This window comes from Leucoraja erinacea, unplaced genomic scaffold (genome assembly GCF_028641065.1).
Source record: "Leucoraja erinacea ecotype New England unplaced genomic scaffold, Leri_hhj_1 Leri_468S, whole genome shotgun sequence".
NCBI lineage: Eukaryota > Metazoa > Chordata > Chondrichthyes > Rajiformes > Rajidae > Leucoraja > Leucoraja erinaceus.
In genome coordinates, this window is record NW_026576369.1 from 25,181 (window position 1) to 49,947 (window position 24,767).

Consider the following 24,767-nt stretch of genomic DNA (forward strand, 5'->3'; position numbering starts at 1 on the left):
TTTGATTGGATTGGATTCAGTTTATTGTCATTGCACTTTTCAGTGCAACTAAATGGTTTAGCCTGCAGTCATAACATAGAATAAATAACAAACACTCAACACATTTTAAGTCCCAAAGTCATTGTCTCTTCCCTCCTTGCTCTCCCTCTGCGCTGAGGCAATCCAAGCCTCCGATGTTGTGACCCCGCCGGGTGGATGGTAAGTAAGTCCCGCGGCTGAATCCGTGCTCCACAAGCGGGCCGGTTCAAACTCCGCGGCCCGGGGCGGTCAAAGCTGTCGAAGCTGCCGCCCTCCAGTCCAGCGGACGCAGCTGTAGTAGCGGGAGCTCCGGAAAACAGAACTCGAGCTCCCCATGATGTCGTCCACTGGCCAGTGGCCGAGCTCCGGCTCTGCCTTCACAGCCTCGAGGTCGGTCGCAGTTGGAGGCCTCCGCGCAGACGGACACGGAGACGGGGGATACGGCAGGAAAGGTCGCATCCCCCCCCGAAGGAAGTCATAAAACATGTTACACCCACCCCACCCCCCACACATACACAACTAAATAAACCGAAATAAACTGTAAAAACGGGACAAGAGAAAACAAAAAACAGAAAAGACAAACGGACTGCAGGCGAGCCGCAGCTGCAAGGCAGCGCCGCCACTTCCGGAACAAAGGCTAAAGTGAAATATCAAGGTGTTAGGCAGAAAGATTGAGTGTTGGATATTGTGAAAATAAAGAAAGGAATATAGGAGGCAGGAAATGGGGAGGGGAGAAATGGGTGTGAGACAGTGGAGAGAGTGAGAGGGAATAAGGCAGGTGTGCGGTTTGCATTATTACTTAAAATTGGAGAATTCACTGTTCATACCATTGGATAGCAGGCTAGCCAAGCGGAATTTGACGTGCTGTTCCTCCAGTAAGCATGTGTCCAAGGACAGAGAAGTTGCTGTGGGAATGGGAATAGAGTTACAATGGTTGGCAATTGGTGAGATAAAGCATTGACTGAGCGACTGTTTTGCCGAATGTTCACTTTATCCGCCAATGCCTATTGGATTTTTCGGTTGCTAACCATTTTACTCCATGCGCAGATTTCTCCCTTTCCACGTACATTAATGCATCTCACTTCACAATCTGCAACTCTTCACTCCTTTTGTTTCACACCTGACTTTTCATTTCCAGTCTCTCTCCAATGATCAGCTTATCAAAAAACTCCCCTCACCTGTATCCACCTTAATTACCAGGCTTTGACATGTCTGTCCCTCCTCTTGTCCACATTTCTCCCCACTCACTGCCACCACAATCAGCCTGAAGAAAGGTCCAGACTTGAAACATCACCTATCCATATTCTCTAGAAATGATGGTTGACCCACTGAGTTCCTACAGTACATTGTCTTATTCCGATATTCTGTTTTGATCATTGTAATTAGGGGGGAGGAACAGTCAGGATGAGGGTTGCTGTTGTAGCGGGAGCCAAGGGTACAGATTCAGATGGTGTTTAGTTTCTCTCTTTGAATGCACAGATCTAACACCTACATTCTCTGAGCTCCTGACACAGTGGAACGACTACCAATTGTTCCAACTGACAACATTTTATCACGAGAGACTGAAACAGGCGATTGAAGAAAGGGTTGAAAGTCTCGGCTTCATGATGAGACGGCAGGGTTATTTCAGTGTACAAGAAGATGGGGTAAGTGGAAGCATCACGGTGAGTTATGTTTCCTGTCACAGAACTAATGGCATTGAGGGAAGAGTGACGAATGTCAGTCTCACTCACTTTGCACTGCATGGGTTGAGCAATGTAATGGAGACACTGATCTCTGATCAGATTGCCTCCTGTAGACTTGGTAACGGGAATAAAACCTGGGAGCTGGAGAATAAAACCTGTGACCTTTCTGAGAATTGTCCATTCTGATCCAGCTGTTCTTCCTACACATGCATCTTAGCACAATGGTCAGGGAGCAGTAAACATGTAAACCAGAATCAGAACTGATCATCCAGTTAAAGTCTCATCAGTCTAATTGGGCACATTTAGTTCAGTTCATGAAACCACAGAGGACACTAGGCATGAGCACAAGGAACTGCAGATGCTTGTTTACAAAAAACACACAATGTGCTGCACAATAGAGCTCTGTTTTTGGAGATGCTGTCTGACCTGTTGAATTACTCCAAGACATTAACCTGTTCGCTTATCATTCAATTCATAACTGAAATAAACTAAAGTACATTTACTAAATCTTCAATATAAACATAATGTGATGTAAATATTCAGCAGGTGGGTTATTTGGGCATTTGTGGGAAGAGAAGCCGGGTTAATGCATAGTTAAATGAGGAGATGAGCTGCAGGAAATGGGCAAGTGATGGATATCTTTGATCGGGTAAAACTGGGGTAGGCGTAGAGATAAAGAATGTGTCTGGTCAATGAGTGAATGCGGGCTCAGCGAGGGAAAGGATTTAGATGAAAAATCATAACTTTTAAAATGCAAAACAGGAAGAAATGCAGGTTGGACTGGACGCGCCCATTCCTAGTTGGAAAAAGTCCATGTGAGGCCAAAATGAATTGGATTAATTTCACATCAATTTCAACACAGCCATCATTGGCCTGAATGGCCTGTTCCCGTGCTGTACTCTGCTGTGTTCTCGGACACTGCCAGGTGTGAAGCGAGATTCACACTGTCAGGACTCTGGGAGTACAGTTTGTCAGCACAGTGTCATGGGTGTATGAAGATGCAAACCAATGCCTGTCACTATGCTCAAAACTACCGGAATATCCCATCACTGAACGGCTAATTCCCTCCCCATTAGCATTGGCTCAGTCACTTCTCAATATATTCATTGTTGTTCTTCACAGAATGTCGCTGAGCTCGTGGTAAAGGGAAACCGCAGAGATAGTTCCATACTCTTCCTCAGTCTGGTGATGGAGAAGGGCAAACATGCCCGGCGGGTGATGTGGGAATACTTTGTGAAAATGCAGATTGAGCTGGACAAAATACTGAAAGAAATCCAGGAGCTCGGTACGGTAAACCAACACACTGAACTGAATATCACAGTGAAACACTGGAGTTAACTATGTTATTCAAGTCTGGTTTAATAGTAAGATTAAACGAGAACTTACCAGTTTGAAGTTTGATCTGTATTTTATGAGGAGTTACGATGAGGGATTACGTGAAGAAGCCCGCCAGGACGCATGCGTGCCATTCTTCAAAGCAGCGGTGTGAAATCACAGATAACTGTAATGACTAAACATAGTAAGATTAGAGAAGAGGTACCAGTTAAGTATATGATCAGGGTGGGAGCGGAGGGCACGTAATCCCTCATCGTAACTCCTCATAAAATACAGATCAAACTTCAAACTGGTAAGTTCTCGTTTAATCTTACTATTTTACTTCGGAGTCACGTGAGTGACTACATGAAGATTTTAAAGCTCTGTGATTTCATGCCGTGGAACGAGTCCATGCATCACGTCTGCCTTGACTGTTGGGAGGAATTGTGTTAACATAATTTGGACATGAATTCGACATTGAAATCATAAAAAATTTTAACACAAGTTTATAACCCCTTTATATGGGTTTAAATTAATTTACAGAACTTAAATTGTTTCTGCAAACGTTCCAGGTTTCATTACTGGTTTATTACGAAATAATTGGAATGTTTTCCCCTCCAGACCATCCTGCTGCCTTGAGGAGTTGGTCCATTAGTACATCCAACTGTATCGCTGCCGATGTAGCTGCAGCCATGGTGGAAAGAGATTAAAAAATTTTTAGTTTCCACCCCAGCCTGTGTTAGCAACTGTTTCAGCCATCTTGAGATGGTCTGGACCGTCACTCTTGGTGTGGTTGCTAGTGGCTGACCAAAATGTGCCTTTTCATTGCCTCTTAGGATATTTGTTTTCTCCATGTATAACGACAGATGTTTTATTATACACAGACGGTCATCTGTTGGGTATGACCTAATTGTATATTGAGGCCTGCTGATCCCTTTTCTGTTCTGCTTACTATCTCATGAATATGAAATGTAATATTTTCTGTTGAGAAAGTCATGTTGTCCAGTCTAGTTTTTGCAGTGACTGTGCCGTGACCAATACCATTAGCATGACTGTTTTAATGTCAGTCTGTGTAGGGACAGAACTGTTGCTGGAGACCAATTCCTGAGCATCTTCCGGATTATTCTCACATCCAATATATGGGAGTATCTGGTTCCCCTCATAGGTTTTGTACCAGTGGGCGAGTCCCAAAAGTGTAATGGTCTGTCCCCTGTCATAGGTAAGTCGATAGGGCACTTCTGGCGCAGTTGATGGCACTGTAACTAGGCCCCTCATCATAGTGGAGGCCTGCCAGATATTCCAGAACAGATGGGATGTTCATGTCTCTGATTCCATGTATGATACCACTGGGAACGATGGTTGTGTAGGCCAATCGGGTACTACCAATACCAGATGCAGAGTCTTGTTGTATTTCCTTAATACCCAACTGATGAGGCAGGAAAGGAGGGAATGCGTAAATAAACAATTTCCCCTCCCCCCCCAATACAGCGAAAATGCATCTGTCGCCGCTGCCCCAGGGTCTGGTTCCTGTGTAACATAACGATAACTGGGACCTGGTGTCTGCCACTGAATATAGTCTCCCTGGTAGATAGGTGGTTGATATCCAAATATCTCTCTGGATACACCATTGCCAATTTGTATAGCCAGATTGTCACATGATGTCGATTTGTTTCCACCCTGTGGTTAATGAATGCTACCACGGTGGTATTGGTATTGGTGGCTCCGCACCCAAGTGTACTGGCATCAGTTTGTAGTACCATGGAAACGTTACTGACAATGCTTGTATAGGAACAAGGCCAGATGTTATCTATCCACCATTTTAGTTTGATTGGTAGTTTCACAGATCTGTCAAAGTGACCTGCATAATTTAGAGTGCTTGTATTTTGCTCTCTGTATGTTTTGGTAATGTAGAGGTCCAAATTGTGTGGCTGGAAAGGCAGCCATCATTATGCCAATTATTTTAGCTACCAATCTGATGGATGGTTTGCTCATGTCAGTGAGGTTATTATAAGCCTCTGTTAAATCTCTAGCCTTTCCCTTTAGGCAGAGTCACCGACATGTGAACTGAGTCAATGGTGAAACCCCAGGGAGTCCATAGTAGTGGAAGACGTTAGTTTAGATTTAACTGGATGAAATGAATCCCAGTTCCCCAAATAACTTTTTTGTGGCTGTTACAGTTTGTTTGGCCAATTCCAAAGTTTTGCCCATAATGAGTATGTCATCTAAATATGCCATGACCATGTGTATATGTTTCCGTAGAAACGCTAGGGCTGGTTTCAAATTTTTTGTGAACAGCCTGGGCTGATGATAACCCATTTGGCAGTGCTTTATACTGTCAGAGTTGTCCCATCCAGTTGAATTTTAAGTAACATCTGTGGTCACCTCGTATAGGCACTGAATAGTAAGCATCTTTTAAAATCGATGCTGGCCATTGAAGTAACCTTTGGGAATTAATTGTTAAGCAGTAACAAAGGTATCTATTTTGTCAGATCATTGATGATGCGATGACCATCATCTTTTTTGTTTTTGATAGATATATTGGACACGAATTTTAATGGTTCGTGTTGAGTTTTCTCAATTACACCTTTTATGTGAAGCCGCTTCAATTTAGCTTGCGCTTTTGATTTCCCTTTATCAGAAAGCACGAACATTCGGTTCAGTATATGTTGAACTGGTGGGCTGTACTTGTGTATAAACACTGTTGTATATCCCTGGATACTGCTTAAGATGTAGATATCGGTTGTTATCATGCTCCATGTATTCAGAAAAGAGTGTAATCTCCACCCAATCTCCGTGCCCACTGTTTGTAGGGAACCAGACCCACCTACCTCCATAGTTACTAGTGGCAGGTTTACCTTTTTGTAGGTTCTTCGCTGTTGTTGTAGCGCTGGGGTCTGGATTTACGGTTTTGGTTGGCGTTGGAGGTCCCGCATCTTCCAAGAAGGCCGGCCTGGGCCATGGCCTCCTGCACTTGTCTTTTCTTCTGCGGACCCCTCTTCCAGGTCAGCCCAGAACTGACCCGCAGTGCTCCCCTCTGATGGGGTAGAAGCACTGTGCAGCCCTTCAAGAGGTACTGCTGTGGGTTTATCATAGGGCCCACAGTGACTTGACTGCATCTCCCAGAGTCTGTCACGTTGGAGCAAAGCTCCATACACCGCTTCTTCCCGCTCCAGTGCTCTCGGGCGCTGGCCGCCGGCCATTATTCAAAGTCGGACCCCTCTGAGTCCACGACCTAGTTTGTTTTGTGTCTAGCCTTTCCGCCCGGCCGCGTGGATCTGGGCACAACTGATCCCACTACGGGTGGTCCAAGTGCCGCTGGCTGCTGCTGGCTGCCCGCTGCTCTACGGTCCTCCTTCTCCAGCTTTGTCCTTACTGTTCTTCCGTGGAGTGGATATGGCCAGTGTGGAGGACATCTGGCACAGCTGATTCCATCTAGCCCACCAGCTTTGTCGCAGCCCGTTGGTTTCTGCACCTGCAATCAGCATGGAAATACAAAAAAGACCGCAGCTCTTACCTGCAGGTCCAAGTTAAAATCGTTGCTACGGGTGAACGTCGTTCCACCCCGTCTGCTGCCGTTATTGACTGGTCAAAAGTCAACGGCCCCATTTGAATAGTCTCCCGCCCGGCCGTGGTGTTCTGGCCGGCGCGGGACCAAAAGTCGGCACTGCTCTTCCCATTACGGGAGACTAACGTGCCTTTGGCTGCTGCTGCCGGCTGCCTGCGATTCCGCTGTCTTCCCCAGCCAGCTTCACTAGCAGCACTTGTGGACACTCCTTTGTCCAGCTTCCCCTCCTGTACAGACCCAGCGCGGGGAAACATTGGTTTTGCTCCCTCTCCCGCCCGGCCCGGTGCGGGAGCGAGTCGGGAGCGAAAGTCGGGCACAGCTATTCCCATTACGGGAGATTAGCGTGCCTTTGGCTCCTGCCTTTGGTTGCTGCTGCCGGCTGCCCGCGAATCCGCGGTCCTCCCCAGCCAGCTTCACTAGCAGCATTCGTGGACACTCCATTGTCCAGCTTCCCCTCCTGTGGAAAAAACCCCAGTACGAGGAAACATTAGTTTTGCTCCCTCTCCCGCCCGGCCGGGTGCGGGAGCGAGTAGGGAGTAAAAGTCGGGCACAGCTGTTCCCATTACGGGAGTTTAGCGTGCCTTTGGCTCCTGCCTTTAGTTGCTGCTGCCGGCTGCCCGCGACTCCGCGGTCCTCCCCAGCCAGCTTCACTAGCAGCATTTGTGGACACCACTTTGTTCAGCTTCCCCTCCTGTGGAAAAACCCCAGCGCAAAAAACAAAGTTTTTGCTTCCCTCTCCCGCCCGTCTGGCCCCGGTGCGGGAGCGAGTCTGGAACGATCGTCGGGCACAGCTGTTCCCATTCCAGGAGTTTAGCGTGCCTTTAGGCTGCTGCTGCTGGTTGCCCGCAACTTCGCGGTTCTCCCCCGCCAGCTTTCCCGCAGCCTTCATGGATCCGGTCCATGTTTCCACAAAGGTGAGTGGAAAGGAACGCAGAGTCTTCTTACCTGCTGTTCTCGACTTTCAAATTCTGGAATGCAGTCTCCTTACCTGCTGTTCCTGGTTTTCAAATTTTGCCGCTAGGGGAACGTCGTTCCCCCTTGCTGTGACTTGTTGCAATGCGTGTAGCGATATGACACGCATGCGTCCTGGCGGGCTTCTTAACGTAGTCACTCACGTGACTCCAAAGTAAAATGAATGCTTGTTGGTTTGAACAGGTCCTGATCCACAAGAATACATGAACATCACCAGAGGTTTATCTGAATTACCCTCTCATATGGAAGGTGAGTGTTGAAATATACAGTTCACACCAATGACTTGTTAGAATTGATGTAATACTGAAACTGTTCAAAGCTTTGCAGAATCGGAAATCAGAAGATCATAGGTTGAAGAATTGTTGGGCCTGACACGGGAATTCACTATGGATTGCTCCTTCGTCCATACATTCATGTTTAATTTAGCTTAGTTTAGTTTATTGTCACTTGAACCGAGGTACAGTGAAAAGCTTTTGTTGCATGCTGCCTAGTCAGCTGAAAGACAATACATGATTGCAATAGAGTCATTTGCAGTGTATAGATAAAGAAATAATGTTTAGTGCAAGGTAAAACGTGGAAAGTCCGATCAAGGATAGTGCAAGGGTCACCAAAGATGTCTATAGTAGTTCCCAGATCACTCGATCTTTGACATACACTGGAACCATTACACTGCATTATTTCTACTCCATTAATTGTACAAGGCTGCAATGTGTCAGGTTGTGGGAGAGATCTGTGAAATCCAGTGCACACCCGGGGAGAATGAGAGCGCAGTGATGCCCCACACACTCCTGGCAGAGTCCTGATACACTGTGTAACCCAACACACTCCTGGATGGGTCCTAACACACAGTGTAACCCCACACACCCCTGGATGGGTCCTGACACACTGTGTAACCCAACACACCCCTGGATGGGTCCTGACACACTGTGTAACCCCACACACTCCTGGATGGGTCCTGACACACTGTGTAACCCCACACACTCCTGGATGGGTCCTGACACACTGTGTAACCCCACACACCCCTGGATGGACATGGACACACACACACACACACACACACACACACACACACACACGCGCGCACGCACACACACATGCACGCACACACACACACACACACACACACGCACACACACACACGCACACACACACACACGCACACACATGCACACACACACACACACACACACACACACACACACACACACACACACACACACACACACACACACACACACACACACCCTCAACTACCTCCTCTGACACCTTGTTCCGTACACCCATCACCCTCTGTGTGAAAAAGTTACTACTTCGATCCCTACTAAATCTTTTCGGCTTCACCTTAAACCTATGTCCTCTGGTCCTCCATTCCCCTAGGCTGGGCAAAAAACGATGCGCCTACCCAATCTATTCCTCTCATGATTTTGTTCACCTCTAAAAGATCACCCATCATCTTCCTGCACTCCAAGGATTAGAGACCCAGCCTACTCAACCTACTCAGCCTAGCTCACACCCTCTAGTCCTGGCAACATCCTCGTAAACCTTTTCTGAACCCTTTCAAGGTTGACAATATATTTCCTATAACATGGTGCCCAGAACTGAACACAACATTCTAAATGCGGGTAGACACAAAATGCTAGAGTAACTCAGTGGGTGAGGAAGCATCAGTGGAGACAAGAAATGGGTGATGTTTCAGACTGATGTTGGGCGGGGGGGGGGGGGGGGGGGGGGGGGGGGGGTAAGTACAAAGTAGGTGGAGACAGTAGGACTAGTAGGAGAACTGGGAAGGGCTGGAGCGAGAAAGCAAGGGCTATCTGAAATGGGAGAAATCAACGTTCATACCGCTGGGGTGTAAACTATCCAAGCGAAATAAGAGGTGCTGTTCCTCCAATTTGCGCTGGGCCTCACTCTGACAATGGAGGAGGCCCAACACAGATAGGTCAGATTGGGAGGGGGAATTGAAGTGCTGAGCAACCAGGAGACCGGGTAGGTTATGACGGACTGAGTGGAGGTGTTCAACGAATCAATCGCCAAGACTGCGCTAAATGCGGTCTCATCAGCATCACCTTTCCCCTTCCATTCCCACCTCCTTCTCCCACTCGCTCTCTCTCCCCTTACCCAACTCCCAATCTCCTCCTCCTCCCTCGCTTTGCCTCTCATCTTCAGGTCCCATTCCCCCTCCCTCTCGCCCTTCCGCCCCTACACACTTTCCTTCTCCCTCTTCCCCCCTTCTCTCTCTCTCTCTCCCTCCCCTTCTGCACCTCCTCCTTGCCCACCTCCACCCCACGCTGATTTCCCCCTCCTCACATGTGCTGCCTGACCTGCTTGGTATTTCCCTCCGGGTGTCCCTCTGACAGAACACCCAATGCCCTTTACCCTGTCTGTGCCCAGCAGATCAACACTGGGTTCTTCAAAGTCTGTGTTCAAACCAAAAAACAAAATGTGTTTGGCATAGGAGAAGCAACTATAGGACATGCAGGGACCAATGAACTGTCCTGGAATGGTCTCACTTCCACAGTGCAGTTAATATCACAATCTGCTTGGCTGGTGATTTACTCAGCCGTGGCTCACTGTCATCTCGCGTGCCTGTAACCTGGTTTATCTCACTGCACTGAAATCTATAAGTGAATTGATTTAACTGAAGGGCATTGAACTAATTCTTGTAATCTTGAATGTTGAGTTTTGAGTTAAGCCATCTAACATTTTGTCCATTATCTGCCTGTTCCCATGCAAGATGTTCAACAGAAACACAAGGAGACTCTGCGAGCACAGACTGAAACACTGAGCGTGAACACCATCCTGATGAAGGAGAAGGTTAAGGTTTTCCAGTTGCTTGATCGATACGCTGAGCTCACAATCATCTCCACTGTTCGAGATCGGACACTGCTGGAACATGAGCTGCTGGCAAGAGGCCGGGACCATGAAGAGTGGAGAGAGGAATGTCTCCGGGGAAAACTGGAAAAAATGAGGACGGATCAATTGTTCCACAGCAGCTTTTCCCGAAGTAAGTCCAGATCTGGGAGTTCAGCAACAGTGGCCGGAGTCCCGAGGATTGGAAAAACAACAATGGTGCAAAAGATCGTTCATGATTGGGCCATGGGGAAAATATACCAACACTTCCAGTTTGTCTTCAGTTTCAAATTCCAGGATTTGAACACTATTAACTGCAGAGTAACCCTGAAGGAACTGATTCTGGATCAGTATCCTTACTTTAGGAATATCCTGGGAGAGGTCTGGAAGAACCCAGAGGGGTTGCTGTTTATATTCGACGGTCTGGATGAATTCAAGGGCAGAATCGATTTTGCTGACAGTCGGAGAGACACAGAACCTAAGCACCAGTGCCCAGATCCCGAGTGGTGGTGTGAAGTGTCTGACATTGTGTACAGTTTAATCCAGCACAAGCTGCTCCCAGGGTGTTCAGTGTTAGTGACCACCCGCCCCACTGCGTTACATTTACTGGAAAAGGCAGAGATCAGTGTCTGGGCTGAAATCCTGGGATTTGTTGGTGAGAAACGGAAGGAATATTTTACCAGGTATTTTGAAGATTAGACGGTGGCAGCAGCTGTTTTCAAACACGTGAAGGAGAACGAGATCCTGTACACCATGAGCTACAACCCCTCCTACTGCTGGATCCTTGTCCTGACACTGGGCCCCTTCTTCACACAAACACACCGGGACCCGCAGCGAGTTCCCAAGACCATCACATAACTGTATTGCTACTTTATTTACAACATCCTGAAAAACCATGGCCATGAGATTGAGAGCCCCCGTGAGGTGTTACTGAGGGTTGGTCAGATGGCCTTCACTGGAGTGGCTGAGAAGAACATTGTGTTCACAGATGGAGATTTGATCAAATACAATCTGCAGTCTTCCCAGTTCCTGTCCGGGTTCCTGATGGAACTTTTGGAGAGAGAGGATTCAGCGTGGCGTACACTTTCCCGCACCTCACCATCCAAGAGTTTGTAGCCGCACTCGCAAAATTCCTGACTGTAGATCCAAATAACCATATAACAATTACAGCACGGAAACAGGCCATCTCGGCCCTACAAGTCCGTGCCGAACGACTTATTTTCCCTTAGTCCCACCTGCCTGCACTCATACCATAACCCTCCATTCCCTTCTCATCCATATGCCTATCCAATTTATTTTTAAATGATACCAATGAACCTGCCTCCACCACTTCCACTGGAAGCTCATTCCACACCGCTACCACTCTCTGAGTAAAGAAGTTCCCCCTCATGTTACCCCTAAACTTCTGTCCCTTAATTCTGAAGTCATGTCCTCTTGTTTGAATCTTCCCTATTCTCAAAGAAAAAGCTTGTCCCAGAATATCCTGAATCTCCTGTCCCATAGCACGACAGACGGATGATTTGAAGTATTTCTCCGTTTTGTCGCTGGTCTCTCCTCCCCATGATCAGCTTGGATCTTGAAGGAGTTTCTGGGTCCATTTCCTAATGAAACAATCTGCCGAGTGATTGACTGGGTGAAGAAGGAGTTTAAACATCAGATTAGAGATGCAGGGAGTGAGTTTGGTAAAATGAGGCTCCTGAACATGCTGCACTACCTGTTTGAATCTCCGAATCCTGCACTAGCTCAGCAGATACTGGGATCTGTGGATAAACTTTCATTCCGTGGACTGGGACTGACCCCGATTGACTGTGCGGTCCTGTCTCATGCAATCAGGCCCTGTGATACAATCAAACACCTCGATCTGTGGAACTGCCGCATTCATTGTGAAGGTCTCCAGCGGCTGGGACCAACTCTGCACAAGTGTCAGCACTTGGGGTAACTGTCCGTTTGATGCTAACACTGAACTGTAAACATGTTTCAATATTTTGTTCTTCCAACCAGCACCCCTTAACCATATAACCATATAACAATTACAGCATGGAAACAGGCCATCTCGGCCCTACAAGTCCATGCCGAACAACTTTTTTTTCCCTTAGTCCCATCTGCCTGCACTCATACCATCCAGTGAACCTCCATTCCCTTCTCATCCATATGCCTATCCAATTTATTTTTAAATGATACCAATGAACCTGCCTCCACCACTTCCACTGGAAGCTCATTCCACACCGCGACCACTCTCTGAGTAAAGAAGTTCCCCCTCATATTACCCCTAAACTTCTGTCCCTTAATTCTGAAGTCATGTCCTTCTAATATATTTACGTATAAAATTATAAAAGGACTGGACAAGCTAGATGGAGGGAAAATGTTCCCAATGTTGGGGGAGTCCAGAACTAGGGGCCACAGTCTAAGAATAAAGGGGAGGCCATTTAAAACTGAGGAAAAAAAACGTTTTCGCCCGGAAAGTTGTGAATTTATGGAATTCTCTGCCACAGAAAGCAGTGGAGGCCAATTCTCTGGATGCTTTCAAGATAGAGTTAGATAGAGCTCTAGGGGCTAGAAGAATCAGGGATATGGAGATATGGCAGGCACAGGTTCCTGATTGTGGATTATCACAATGAATGGCGGTGCTGGCTCGTAAGGCTAAGTGGTCTCCTCGTACACCTATTTCAATGTTTCTCTTTGTATGGGGCAGGCCGTCACTGTGCACGGCATCCCTCCTATTTTAAGCTCCCATGGATCACGGATGATTCCGTCCCCCTCTCCCCCGGGTCACCGGTAGTCGACTCCATCCCCCCCTCCCCCGGGTCGCCGGTGGACGACTCAGTCCCCCTCTTCCCCGGGTCACCCAGTAGTCGACTCCATCTCCCCCCCCCCTCCCCCCGGATCACCAGTGACGACTCCGTCCCCCCCCCTCCCCCGGGTCGCTGGTGGTTGACTCCATCTGCCCCCCCCCCCCCTCCCCCGGGTCACCGGTGGATGACTCCATCCCCCCCTCCCCCGGGTCACCGGTAGTCGACTCCATCCCCCCCACCCCCGGGTCGGCGGGGTTCAACTCCATCCCCCCCTCACCCGCATCGCCTGTGGTCGACTACATCCCCCCCCGCACCCCGCGTCACGTGTGGTGCAGCCGTTCTATGCACGGGGAACATTACCTAGGTATGTTACAAAACCTACCTGAATCGTCGTTGAGAATCTGCCCCAGGCCGTGTGTGTGATTTTGGCGCTGTTTAGAGGGGGTGGGTTTAAAACGCGATTTTTACTAGGCTGTTGCAATCGAAAATGTTCAGCCTAGTAAATCATTAACGAAAAATCGCTGAAAGACCCCGTCGCAAAAGGTATTATTAGTTTTTATGGCCTTGTATAATAGTTATAGTAGTTTAAAAATCACTCTCTCAACCCGCAACCTCTCGCAGCCCCAGGGTTTTATAAAGGAAACAATTAAAGGTATGTACCTTATTTTTACATTAAAAGGGGCTTCTTAAGAACCCTGTATACAAAGTTTTCTATAGCGAGTAGCTCATTTTGGGCTTTTATATCCCGCAGTATTTTCCTGGGCATTTGTGGGCACAAATCCAGCGCAATGTGAACGTTCTAAACCAGCGCGTTCACAGGATCCCACTAGAAAGCCGATTTAAAATGGACTTTAATTTACAGCAATTGAACACTAAATTCCTTCCATTTGGCCTATAAATTGATGTAAATGAGATTTAAAAATCATGTTTTATTGTGAATTATTTGTGAATATTATTTGGACACTTAGGCTATTTAAAAATGTTAATCATTTATTAAGAAATGGATAGATGTTTAGATCTAGTAATTGAAGTTTGAAATTAGATACAATTGGGTAACTAACTAATTATATGCTTTAATTTCAGGTCATCCAAGTAAGATTATTTTATATTTGTTTCAGAATGGTTCAATCTATGATAACTGAAAATTTCATTCAGTTCTCTTAATTTTTAAGAAGGTTATGGGCTTTTGACTGTCCATGATCACAGCTTTTTTGTTATGTCCATAGAAAATCAATAGGGAACAAGATGCTAATTTCCGAGTATGAAAATGGCCATAACTTTTTTATTACTTGAGATATGAAAGTGAATTAGGTGTCAAATTAAACTTATTTTTATGCTTTATCTGATGGGATAAATTGCAGACTTGATTTTTTAAATCTTAAAATTTTGTAACATTGCTACATTACCCGATCATCGGGGAATAAGAATAAATGGGGAAAGTCACCAAACACCACAACCACAGAGATTTATTCAATAATTTGCTGAGGTTCTTCCAGAACTATCCATTTGGGAGACGTTATCTCACCCCCGGGGTTTGTATCAGTTTGTTTCTTACACTGTCTGTTTGTGTTTAGACTGGGAGTCAATGACCTGGGAGTGGTCATTGACTCCCGAAGTGAAACTGGTGTCTGCGGCTCTGAGGAACCCGGACTGTAAAATACAGACACTGGGGTAAGTCCCAGACTGTGAGAGATTGTGTTTACACTCACTGGGTGTCTGACACTGAACATTAATATGATCAGTAATTGTGTCACTGACATACACTGGGGATTTGCACCGTCTCCTGTCTCTGTGTGCCCCTCACCCTCACTCTCTCCCATCTTCAGGCTGAACAAATGTCGGTCTCACTGATTCTGGAGCTGAGGATCTCGCCTGCGCTCTCTGTACAAACCATTCACTGACGGGGCTGCACCTGTGTGGGAATAAACTGGGAAATTCCGGAGTGAAACTGGTGTCTGCGGCTCTGTGGAACCCCGACTGTAAAATACAGAGACTGGTGTAAGTCCCAGACTGTGAGAGATTGTGTTTACACTCACTGGGTGCCTGACACTGAACATTAATATAATCAGTAATTGTGTTACTGATCAACACTGGATTTGCACTGTTTCCTCTCTCTCTGTGTCCCTCACCCTCACTCTCTCTCATCTCCAGGCTACAGACTGTCAGTCTCACAGATTCTAGAGCCGAGGATCTCGCCTCCGCTCTTATTACAATCCCCTCACTGACTGAGCTGAAGATTGGGGGCAACGCGCTGGGAGATTCCGGAGTGAAACTGGTTTCTGCGGCTCTGAGGAACCCGGACTGTAAAATACAAAGATTAGAGTAAGTCCCAGACTGTGAGAGATTGTGTTTACAGATTCAGATTCAAAACTTTATTGTCATTGTGCGGTGTACACATATAGAAACAACGAAATGCAGTTAGCATCTCAACCAGAAGTGCGAACACAAAATAGCAGTAGTGCAATTTCCAGGGAGGGAGATCAGTCACTTGGAGATCAGTGCCCGAGGGGGGGAGGGGGGGTGACTGGCAATCACCAGGGTGTAGAGTTAAGTAGGGTAACAGCCATAGGGAAGAAGCTGTTCCTGAACCTGCTGGTCCGGCAACGGAGAGACCTTTAGCGCCTCCCAGATGGAAGGAGGGTAAACAGTCTGTGGCTGGGGTGAGAGCAGTCCTTGACGATGCTGCGCACCCTTCGCAGACATCGTCTGCTCTGGACAGATTCAATGGAGGGGAGTGAGGGACCTGGTGATACCTGTCTTATAAAGAAAGACTGGATAGACTTGGTTTATACTCTCTAGAATTTAGAAGATTGAGAGGGGATCTTATAGAAACTTACAAAATTCTTAAGGGGTTGGACAGACTAGATGCAGGAAGATTGTTCCCGATGTTAGGGAAGTCCAGGACAAGGGGTCACAGCTTAAGGATAAGGGGGAAATCCTTTAAAACCGGGATGAGAAGAACTTTTTTCACACAGAGAGTGGTGAATCTCTGGAACTCTCTGCCACAGAGGGTAGTTGAGGCCAGTTCATTGGCTATATTTAAGAGGGAGTTAGATGTGGCCCTTGTGGCTAAGGGGATCAGGGGGTATGGAGAGAAGGCAGGTACGGGATACTGAGTTGGATGATCAGCCATGATCATATTGAATGGTGGTGCAGGCTCGAAGGGCCGAATGGCCTACTCCTGCACCTAATTTCTATGTTTCTATGTTTCTATGTGATGCGTTGGGCAGTTTCCACGACCCTCTGCAGTGCTTTCCGGTCGGAAACAGAGCAGTTGAATACCATACTGTGATACAGTTGGTAAGGATGCTCTCAATGGTGCAGCGGTAGAAATTCACCAGAATCTGAGGAGACAGATGGACCTTCTTCAGTCTCCTCGGGAAGAAGAGACGCTGATGAGCCTTCTTGATCAGTGTTGAGGTATTGTGGGTCCAAGAGAGGTCATCAGAGATGTTGATCCCCAGAAACCTGAAGCTGGAAACGCGCCCCACCTCCGTCCCATTAATATGCGTGCGTGCCACCCCAGGACCTTCTGTAGTCTACAATGAGCTCCTTGGTCTTCTTGGAGTTAAGGGCCAGGTTGTTGTCAGCGCACCATGCTGCTAGGAGCTGGACCTACTCCCTATAGGCCGACTCATCATTGTCGCTGATGAGGCCAATCACCGTTGTATCATCTGCATACTTGATGGTGGTGTTAGTACCATGTACAGGTGTGCAGTCCTAGGTGAAGAGAGAGTAGAGGAGAGGGCTCAGCACACAGCCTTGTGGAATGCCGGTGTTCAAGGTGAGGGTTGAAGAGGTGACATTATCTGACCTAACAGACTGGGGTCTGTTGGTTAGAAAGTCCAATATCCAGTTGCAGAGGGAGGGGTCGATGCCCAAGTCATTGAGTTTGGTGATCAGTTAGCATGGCCGTCCGAAGTGGGGGGGGGGGGGGGGGTGCGCTGGGTGCAACCGCACCCCCCCTTTTTCGGAGGGATATGGATCAAACGTGGGCAGGTGGGACTAGTGTAGATGGGACATGCTGGGCAGAAGGGCCTGTTTCCACACTGTATCGCTCTATGACTCTATCTATCTTTCCCTCAAACCCATTTTCCTGCTTTCTCCACATTACCTCTGACACCCGTATTAATCAAGAATCTATCAATCTCCTCCTGAAAAATGTCCATTGACTTGACCTCCACAGGTGAGTGTGGCAATGAATTCCACAGTTCACCACCCTCTAAACTAGTCCCACTCACACATGTTTGGCCCATATCCATTTCTAAATATGTCCTATCCATGTACGTGTCCAAATGTCTCTTAAACAGTAGGATAGTCCCAGCCTTAACTACCTCCTCCGGCAGCTTGTTCCATACACCCACCACCCTTTGTGTGAAAAAGCTACCTCAGATTCTTGTTAATTTCTGAAATATTGGTCATAAAATTGATGCAAAAATGCTCCAAGATAAGGCTCATAATGCATCAGAGAGCATCTAAAACCCCGGAGCTTCCAGGGCCCTTAAGCAGGTCCTGCACCCCGGCATAGAGTGACTTAGCGCTTGTGATGTGCACAATGCGCACATTATTTCACATTAAATTTCTTGTAATCCTGTCATGCCCCCCCCCCCCTTTTTGAAAAGCTTTGTACGTGCCTGGTTAGAATAGAATAGAATAGAATACGTTTATTGTCATTGCACAACAACTGTACAACGAAATTCCATTGCATCTCCTTCGATGTGTACATAGAAGACACAGGATAAAAGATTTAAAAAGAACAAAACACAACAGCCATTGACTCGCATATACACAAGATCAGTAAAGAAAATAATAAATAGGTATTAAAAATATTTAAAAAGAATATTGCGCATTATCTTGCACCCCAAATTATATCGTGCTTCCCCCAGTGTTCTCTGTTAGAGTTAAATTATTTTATCGCACATGGGTAGAAACTATTTTTTTAGTCTACCGGTGCGAGCCTTCAGAGACCTGTATCGCCTCCCAGAGGTTAGCAGAGTGAAAAGGTGGTTGGCAGGGTGGGATGTGTCCTGCTTGATATTTGTGGCCTGGCGCAAGCATCGGGCCCTGTATATGTCATCCAGGGAGGGCAGTTGAGCGTTTGTAATGCTCTGTGCAGTTTTAATAACTCCCTGCAGCACCCTCCTCTCAGCCCCACCACAGTCGTGTCATCTGCAAACTTGATGATCCAGTTTGTGCTGTGTATTGGTGTGCAGTCATGGGTGTATATTGTGTATAAGATAGAACTCAGCACACAACCTTGTGGCGCTCCTGTGCTGAGTGTCAGGACTGGGGAGTGATTGGAGGGGATAATGGTGTTGAATGTTGAGCTAAAGTCGATGAACAGCATTCTCACGTAGGTGTCTCTGTTGTCAAGGTGGGAGAGGGCGGAGTGAAGTGCCGTGGAGATGGCATCCTCCGTACTCCTGTTCTTGCGGTAGGCAAACTGATGGGGGTCCAGTGTGGGAGGTAGGCAGCCTTTGAGGTGTGCCAGGACCAGCCTCTCGAAGCACTTAGTGATGAAGGGAGTAAGTGCAACTGGGTGGAAGTTGTTGAGGCTTGCTGCAGTGGAGTGTTATGGCACCGGCATGATGGAGGTGGTTTTAAGGCAAGTGGGGACAGCTGCTTGGGCAAGTGACAGGTTGAAGATGTCAGTCCAGACGTCTGTCAGCTGCGCAGCACAGGCCCTGAGGACGTGCCCGGGGATGCCGTCAGGGCCAGCAGCCTTTTGTGCATTAATCCTGCTCAGTGCTGCATACACGTCGATGGGGGTGAGTGTGAAGGGCTGGTGATCAGCAGGGAGCACAGCCGTGATGGCCATCTCTTGATTGGCCCTTTTAATGCGGGCATAAAATTGGTTAAGCTCCTCAAGGAAGGAGGCGTCGCTGGATGTGGGGGTGGTGTTGATGGCTTTATAGTCCGTGATGGCCTGGATGCCTTGCCACATGCGTCGGGGGTCAGAGTTGTTCTTGAAGTGCTCCTTGATCCTTAGCTTGTAGCTGTGCTTGGCCTTCCTGATGCCCCTCTTCAGTTTAGCCCTGGATGAACTGTAGGCTCGAGCATCACCTGACCTGAAAGCGGTGTCACATGCCTTCAGCAGTAGCCTGCCCTCTCTGTTCATCCATGGCTTCTGATTTGGGAATGTGGTAACCCGTTTGAGGGTGGTGACACTGTCAATGGAGGAGTTGATAAAGTCCAAAACGGAGGTATACGAGTCAATGTCCGTGTGGGAGTCAAGGGTGGCCTGAGCTGCAAACACACTCCAGTGTTTCAAAAAACGCTGCTGAAGTGTGGAGTCCGCACCCTCTGGCCAAACTTTAACTGCCCTTGCTGTGGGTTTAACACGTCTGATGAGTGGAGAGTACTTTGGGAGCAAGAACAATGAGAGGTGATCAGACTGTCCAAGGTGGGGGAGGGGGACGGCTTTGTAAGCTTCAACCATGTTTGGATAAACTTTGTCCAGTATCTTTTCCTCTCTAGTGGGGAAGGATACATGTTGGTGGAATTTGGGGAGTACAGTGTACAGGTTGCAGTGATTGAAGTCACCCGCAACAATGAAGGCTGCCTCGGGGTTGTGAGTCTGTTGTTTGCTAGTGGCAGTATGCAGGTCGTTCATTGCAAGCTGAGCATTAGCATCCGGAGGAATGTAGGCTGCAGTCACAACAGTGGAAATAAACTCTCTGGGCAGATAGAACAGTCTGCATTTAACCATGAGAAACTAGGTTAGATGAGCTGTGACTCTCGATGATGGTAGTGTCTGTGCACCAAGCTTTATTTACATAAATGCACTGATCCCCCCACCTCTGGTCTTACCAGAGTCTGTTGTTCTGTCCGCTCGGAATATATGACACCCCGTTAGCTCGATGGCGCTGTCAGGAACGTCGGTGTTAAGACATGTTTCCATGAAGATCACGATGCTGCAATCCTTAATCCAATTGTGGGAGGTAATCCGTAGCCAGAGTTCGTCCATTTTGTTCGCCAGTGAGCGTACGTTGGCGAGGAAAAGGCTAGGAATCGATAGCCTGAGTGGGGTTAGCTCTAACCTAGCCTTTAACCCAACTCGGCATCCACGGTGGTGTTTTCGTTCGCAGCGCCGTCTATTGGTGCTTCCGGTCGGCCGAGCTGGCTTGGTACACTCCGCTGTTGTACTGCTCCGCTGTTGAGGCTGGTTGAGGAGCGAGACGGAGTTCGCCTAAAAAGTTGTTGCAGTTGCAGGAACCAATGTTCTGAAGTTCCTGTCGGTTCTACGATAAGAGCACAAGAGTGTACCGTGTGAACAGACTTGAAACAAGTAAGTAAACTATTGCTAGTTCGCTGATTCTCGTGAGACACAGGGCGTTGCGATGTGTCCACCCCGCAGCCGCCGCCGCCATCTTCTTACAGTCACTGGGTGTATGAAACTGAACACTAATATGATTAGTAATCGTACCACTGATAAACATTGGGGATTTACATCGTCTCCTGTCTCTCTGTGTCTCTCACTCTTTCTCATCTCCAGGCTACGGGCTGTTGGTCTCACAGATTCTGGAGCCGAGGATCTCGCCTCCGCTCTCAGTACAAACCCCTTACTGACGGACCTGGAGCTGACACAGAACTCCCTCACAGACCGATCTGTCCCCGCTCTCCGCCGCCTCAAACTGACCTTCCCGAGACTGAAGCGGATCTGGTGAGTGTTTGTGTTAATGTTTAATGTGATAAAATATCAGCTTCTCCTGTGATTTTGTTCTGTAAATGTTGTTGAAATATTAACCCCAGTCCCAGTTATTGAAACTGTTGTTTAATCTCTTTATTCCTGGACATGTTTCAGGCTGAGGGGGAATGAATTCAGTGCGTCCGGAGAGAAGGAACTGAGGTCGCTGCAGGAATCCAGACCCGGACTGAGTATGGACGTGTGAACATCTCGGGGTGCAAACGTCACCTCTGTGAAGACCGGAATATTTCCCACCCACCACTTTAAATGGCCGCACTCTGGTTTTAAACCCCAATGGTTCCCGGGCTGGGCGGGCTGTGACGTCAGAGGCGGCCGTGCTTATAGATCATCGAGCGGATCTGCCTGCCTGCTGTCAAATGACGCAGATACTCGTTGCTGTTGCTGATGCCGGATATCCGGTGCTGCCCTCCAGGGGAATTGCAGCAGGACCTGCAGTACCCCGAATGTGACTTTATCATCAACGGCCCATGCTCCTGCTGCGGTGTGATGGTGACAGCCTATACATGGGCCACTTATGCTCGAACCCTCGTCAGGAGGTATGAGGGCGGACACGTGACGTCATGGGCTAGAGGGAGTATCCTGGTACTTAAGGTCATTTCACCTCGAGACCTTAAGGTAGTCAACCGGTAGCTGATAGAACAACCTCGCTCAGCTACAGCAACAACGTTAATATAGTTAGCGCACCAAACTAACGTGTCACCACTGAATAAACGATTGAACCGGCCTGACGTCTCACCTTTATTCACCACGTTTTGTGCCACTACACTGGTGACCCCCGACTGTCCAAATTGAAATTTGGAATCTCCTGAAGCACGCAGCCTCAGGAGACCTGATGTCTGCAGCCGGCTGCCCAGCTCTGTAGAACGACGCTGCCGCCAACCCTACAGTGAGGTATTCCGCCACTTCCCCACCAGCTGCTGCTCACCGGAGCTGAGAAGCCGCAGCTGCCACCACTCTCCCACTCCCGGCAACGTGGCAGGCCGCCTTGTGTGACGGCCTCCGAGCTCCCCCGCATGACCTGCCCGGGGCCGACCACTGGAGATGTGAGGTTTTACCAGCTGCCGCTGCCCCACCAGCTGCTGCAGGAGCTGCGAGCGTAGCAGCCTCCTGCCCCACATCAACACCGATGCATGCCCAATGGCCCCGGGAGCAGAGAGAACCTGTCGCTCTCCCACTCCCAACAACGGACCAGGGCCCGGCCTCGCACCGTGAACACGTCTCCAGGCCCTGCACTACACCGGGCCTCACCGCTCCAGGCCCTGCACCGGCCTCTCCTCACCTGCACCACACTGGGCCTCACCACAGACACGGCTGCAGATCCGGCACTGCATAAGGCCTCGCCGAGGCCACGGCTCCACGCCCAGCACCGCACCTGGCCCCGCCGGCCGCTGGAGGTATGAGAGCGGGCACGTGATGTCATGGGCTAGAGGGAGCGTCCTGGTACTTAAGGTCATCTCACCTCAAGACCTTAAGGTAGCAATGTTACAACATTTTGAGATTTAAAAAATCAAGTCTGCAATTATTCAAATCAGATAAAGCATAAAAAGAAGTTTAATTTGACACATAATTCGCTTTCATATCTTCAGTATTAAAAATGTTATGGCCATTTTCATACTCAGAAATTAGCATCTTATTCCCTATTGCTTTTCCATTGACTTAACACAAAAGCTGTGATCAAGGACAGTCAAATGGCCATAACTTTATTAAACATTATGAGAACTGAAAGACATTTTCAGTTATTATAGATTGAAGCATTCTGAAACAACTATTATACAAACTTACTTGGATGACCTGAAATTAAAGCATATAATTAGTTAGTTACCCAATTGTAGCTAATTCCAAAATTCAATTACTAGATCTAAACATCTATCCATTTCATAAGAAAAGATTTACATTTTTAAATAGCCTAAATGTCCAAATAACATTTACACAAGAATTCACAATATAACATGATTTTAAAATCTCATTGTCATAAATTTATATGCCAAATGGAAGGAATTTGGTGTTTAATTGCTCTAAATTAATGGCCATTTAAATCATCTTGCTAGTGGGATTTTGTGGAACGCGCTGGTTTGGAACGTTGCGGTTGCAGTGAATTTTAGCCCCATGTCGGCATGAAAAATACTGCCGGTATAGGCTTCAAGTCACCTTCTCACAACTTAAAATTTTGATTAAAAGCATCTTAACAAATACTTTTTTATGTAAAAATAAACAGCCTACCATGCCTTGTCCCCTACATGAGATCCGTCCCGTTGTCGGCATTCGCGGCTTTAGAAGATGATTTTTAATTTACTCTTACAATTAAATGATCCAGCGCTAATTTTAATAAATTTAATAAAACGGCAGTCGTAGCGATTATTCATTAGCAACTAAACAGCCCAACCGAGATCGATTTGAATAGGCTGCAGAAAAATCGCACTTTAAACCCCTCTCAAAGGCGTCAAAGTCGCGCACACGGGCAGCGGCAGAACTGCAGCGCCACTGAAGGTAAGGCTTGTAACATACCTACTTAAGGTAGTCAAGCTGAGCCCGAGAGAACAACCTCACTCAGGTACAGCACCACTGTTATTATAGTTAGCGCACCAACCTAACGTGTCACCACTGAATAAACGACTCTTTGAACCTGCCTGAAGTCTCACCTTTATTCACTACGTTTGGTGCTGCTACAACAGCAGCATTGTTCAAACTGTTCATTCACAGACGAATGTTTGTTACTAGTTTATCGTCTGTAAATTAAACGTAAATAATTTATTACAGTAAATAAAATATTGTAAGTTAGTGGATGTCTAGACTACTAATATTTGCAGAACTCAATAAACACTTGGCAATTCCAGATTCCCTAGAGTCATAGTGATAAAGCGTGGAAACAGGCGCTTTGGCTCAACTTGCCCACATCGGCCAACATGCCCCCTCTAAACTAGTCCCAGCTGCCCACATTTGGCCCATATCCCTCCAAACCTGTCCTATCCATGTATCTGTATCATTGTTTCTTCAACGTTGCGATAGTCCCTGCCTCAACTACCTCATCCGGCAGCTCGTTCCATGCACCAACCACCCTCTGTGTGAAAACGTTACCCCTCAGATTCCTATTACATCTTTTCCCCTTCACCTTGAACCTATGTCCTCTGTTCTTCGCTTCAATCTACTCTGGGAGAGACTGTGCGTCTACCCGATCTATTCCTCACATGATTTTATACATCTCTATCAGATCACCCCTCATCCTCCTGCTCTCCAAGGAATAGAGACCCAGCTTACTCTACCTTCCCCAATAGCTCACACCCTCTAATTCTTACAACTTCCTCATAAATCTTCTCTGAACACTTTCGAGCTTGACAATATCTCTCCTATAAAATGGTGCCCAGAACTGAACACAATACTCTATATGCGGCCTCACCAACGTCTTGTACAACTGCAACATGACCTCCCAACTTCAGTTCCATCGTCAGCGCCAACATGGGCCGCTTATGGTTTCACCAGGAAATTGTCCCCCATTATTTAAATTCTGAAATCTTGGACGAGATAAAGACCAAGGACACCAGAGTCTTAAATTTCACCGAACAGTACACCGCCAATTGATCGCAAAGTGCTGGAGTAACTCATCGGGACAGGCAGCATCTCTGGAGACGTGGGAGCGGGTGATGTTTCAGGTCGAGATGCATCTTAAAAGCTGAGTTACTCAGATTTTTGTATCTTCCCACCCAAACCAATTACCTTCCCCTGTAACTGCAGAAGATGCAACAACTGTCCCTGTACCTCCTCACTTAACTATGTCCATGGACCCCGACTGTCCTTTCACGTAAGGCAGAGGTTCACTTGCACCTTCTACAAATTCATCTACTGTATCCGTTGTTCAAGATGTGATA

The 24,767-nt window shown here is 47.5% G+C and overlaps 1 pseudogene; it reads left to right on the top strand.

Moving 5' to 3' along the window:
* Positions 1–2,876: 2,876 nt before the first annotated feature.
* On the top strand, positions 2,877–21,103 carry LOC129693910 (NACHT, LRR and PYD domains-containing protein 3-like; annotated as a pseudogene).
* The last annotated feature ends 3,664 nt before the right edge of the window (positions 21,104–24,767 follow it).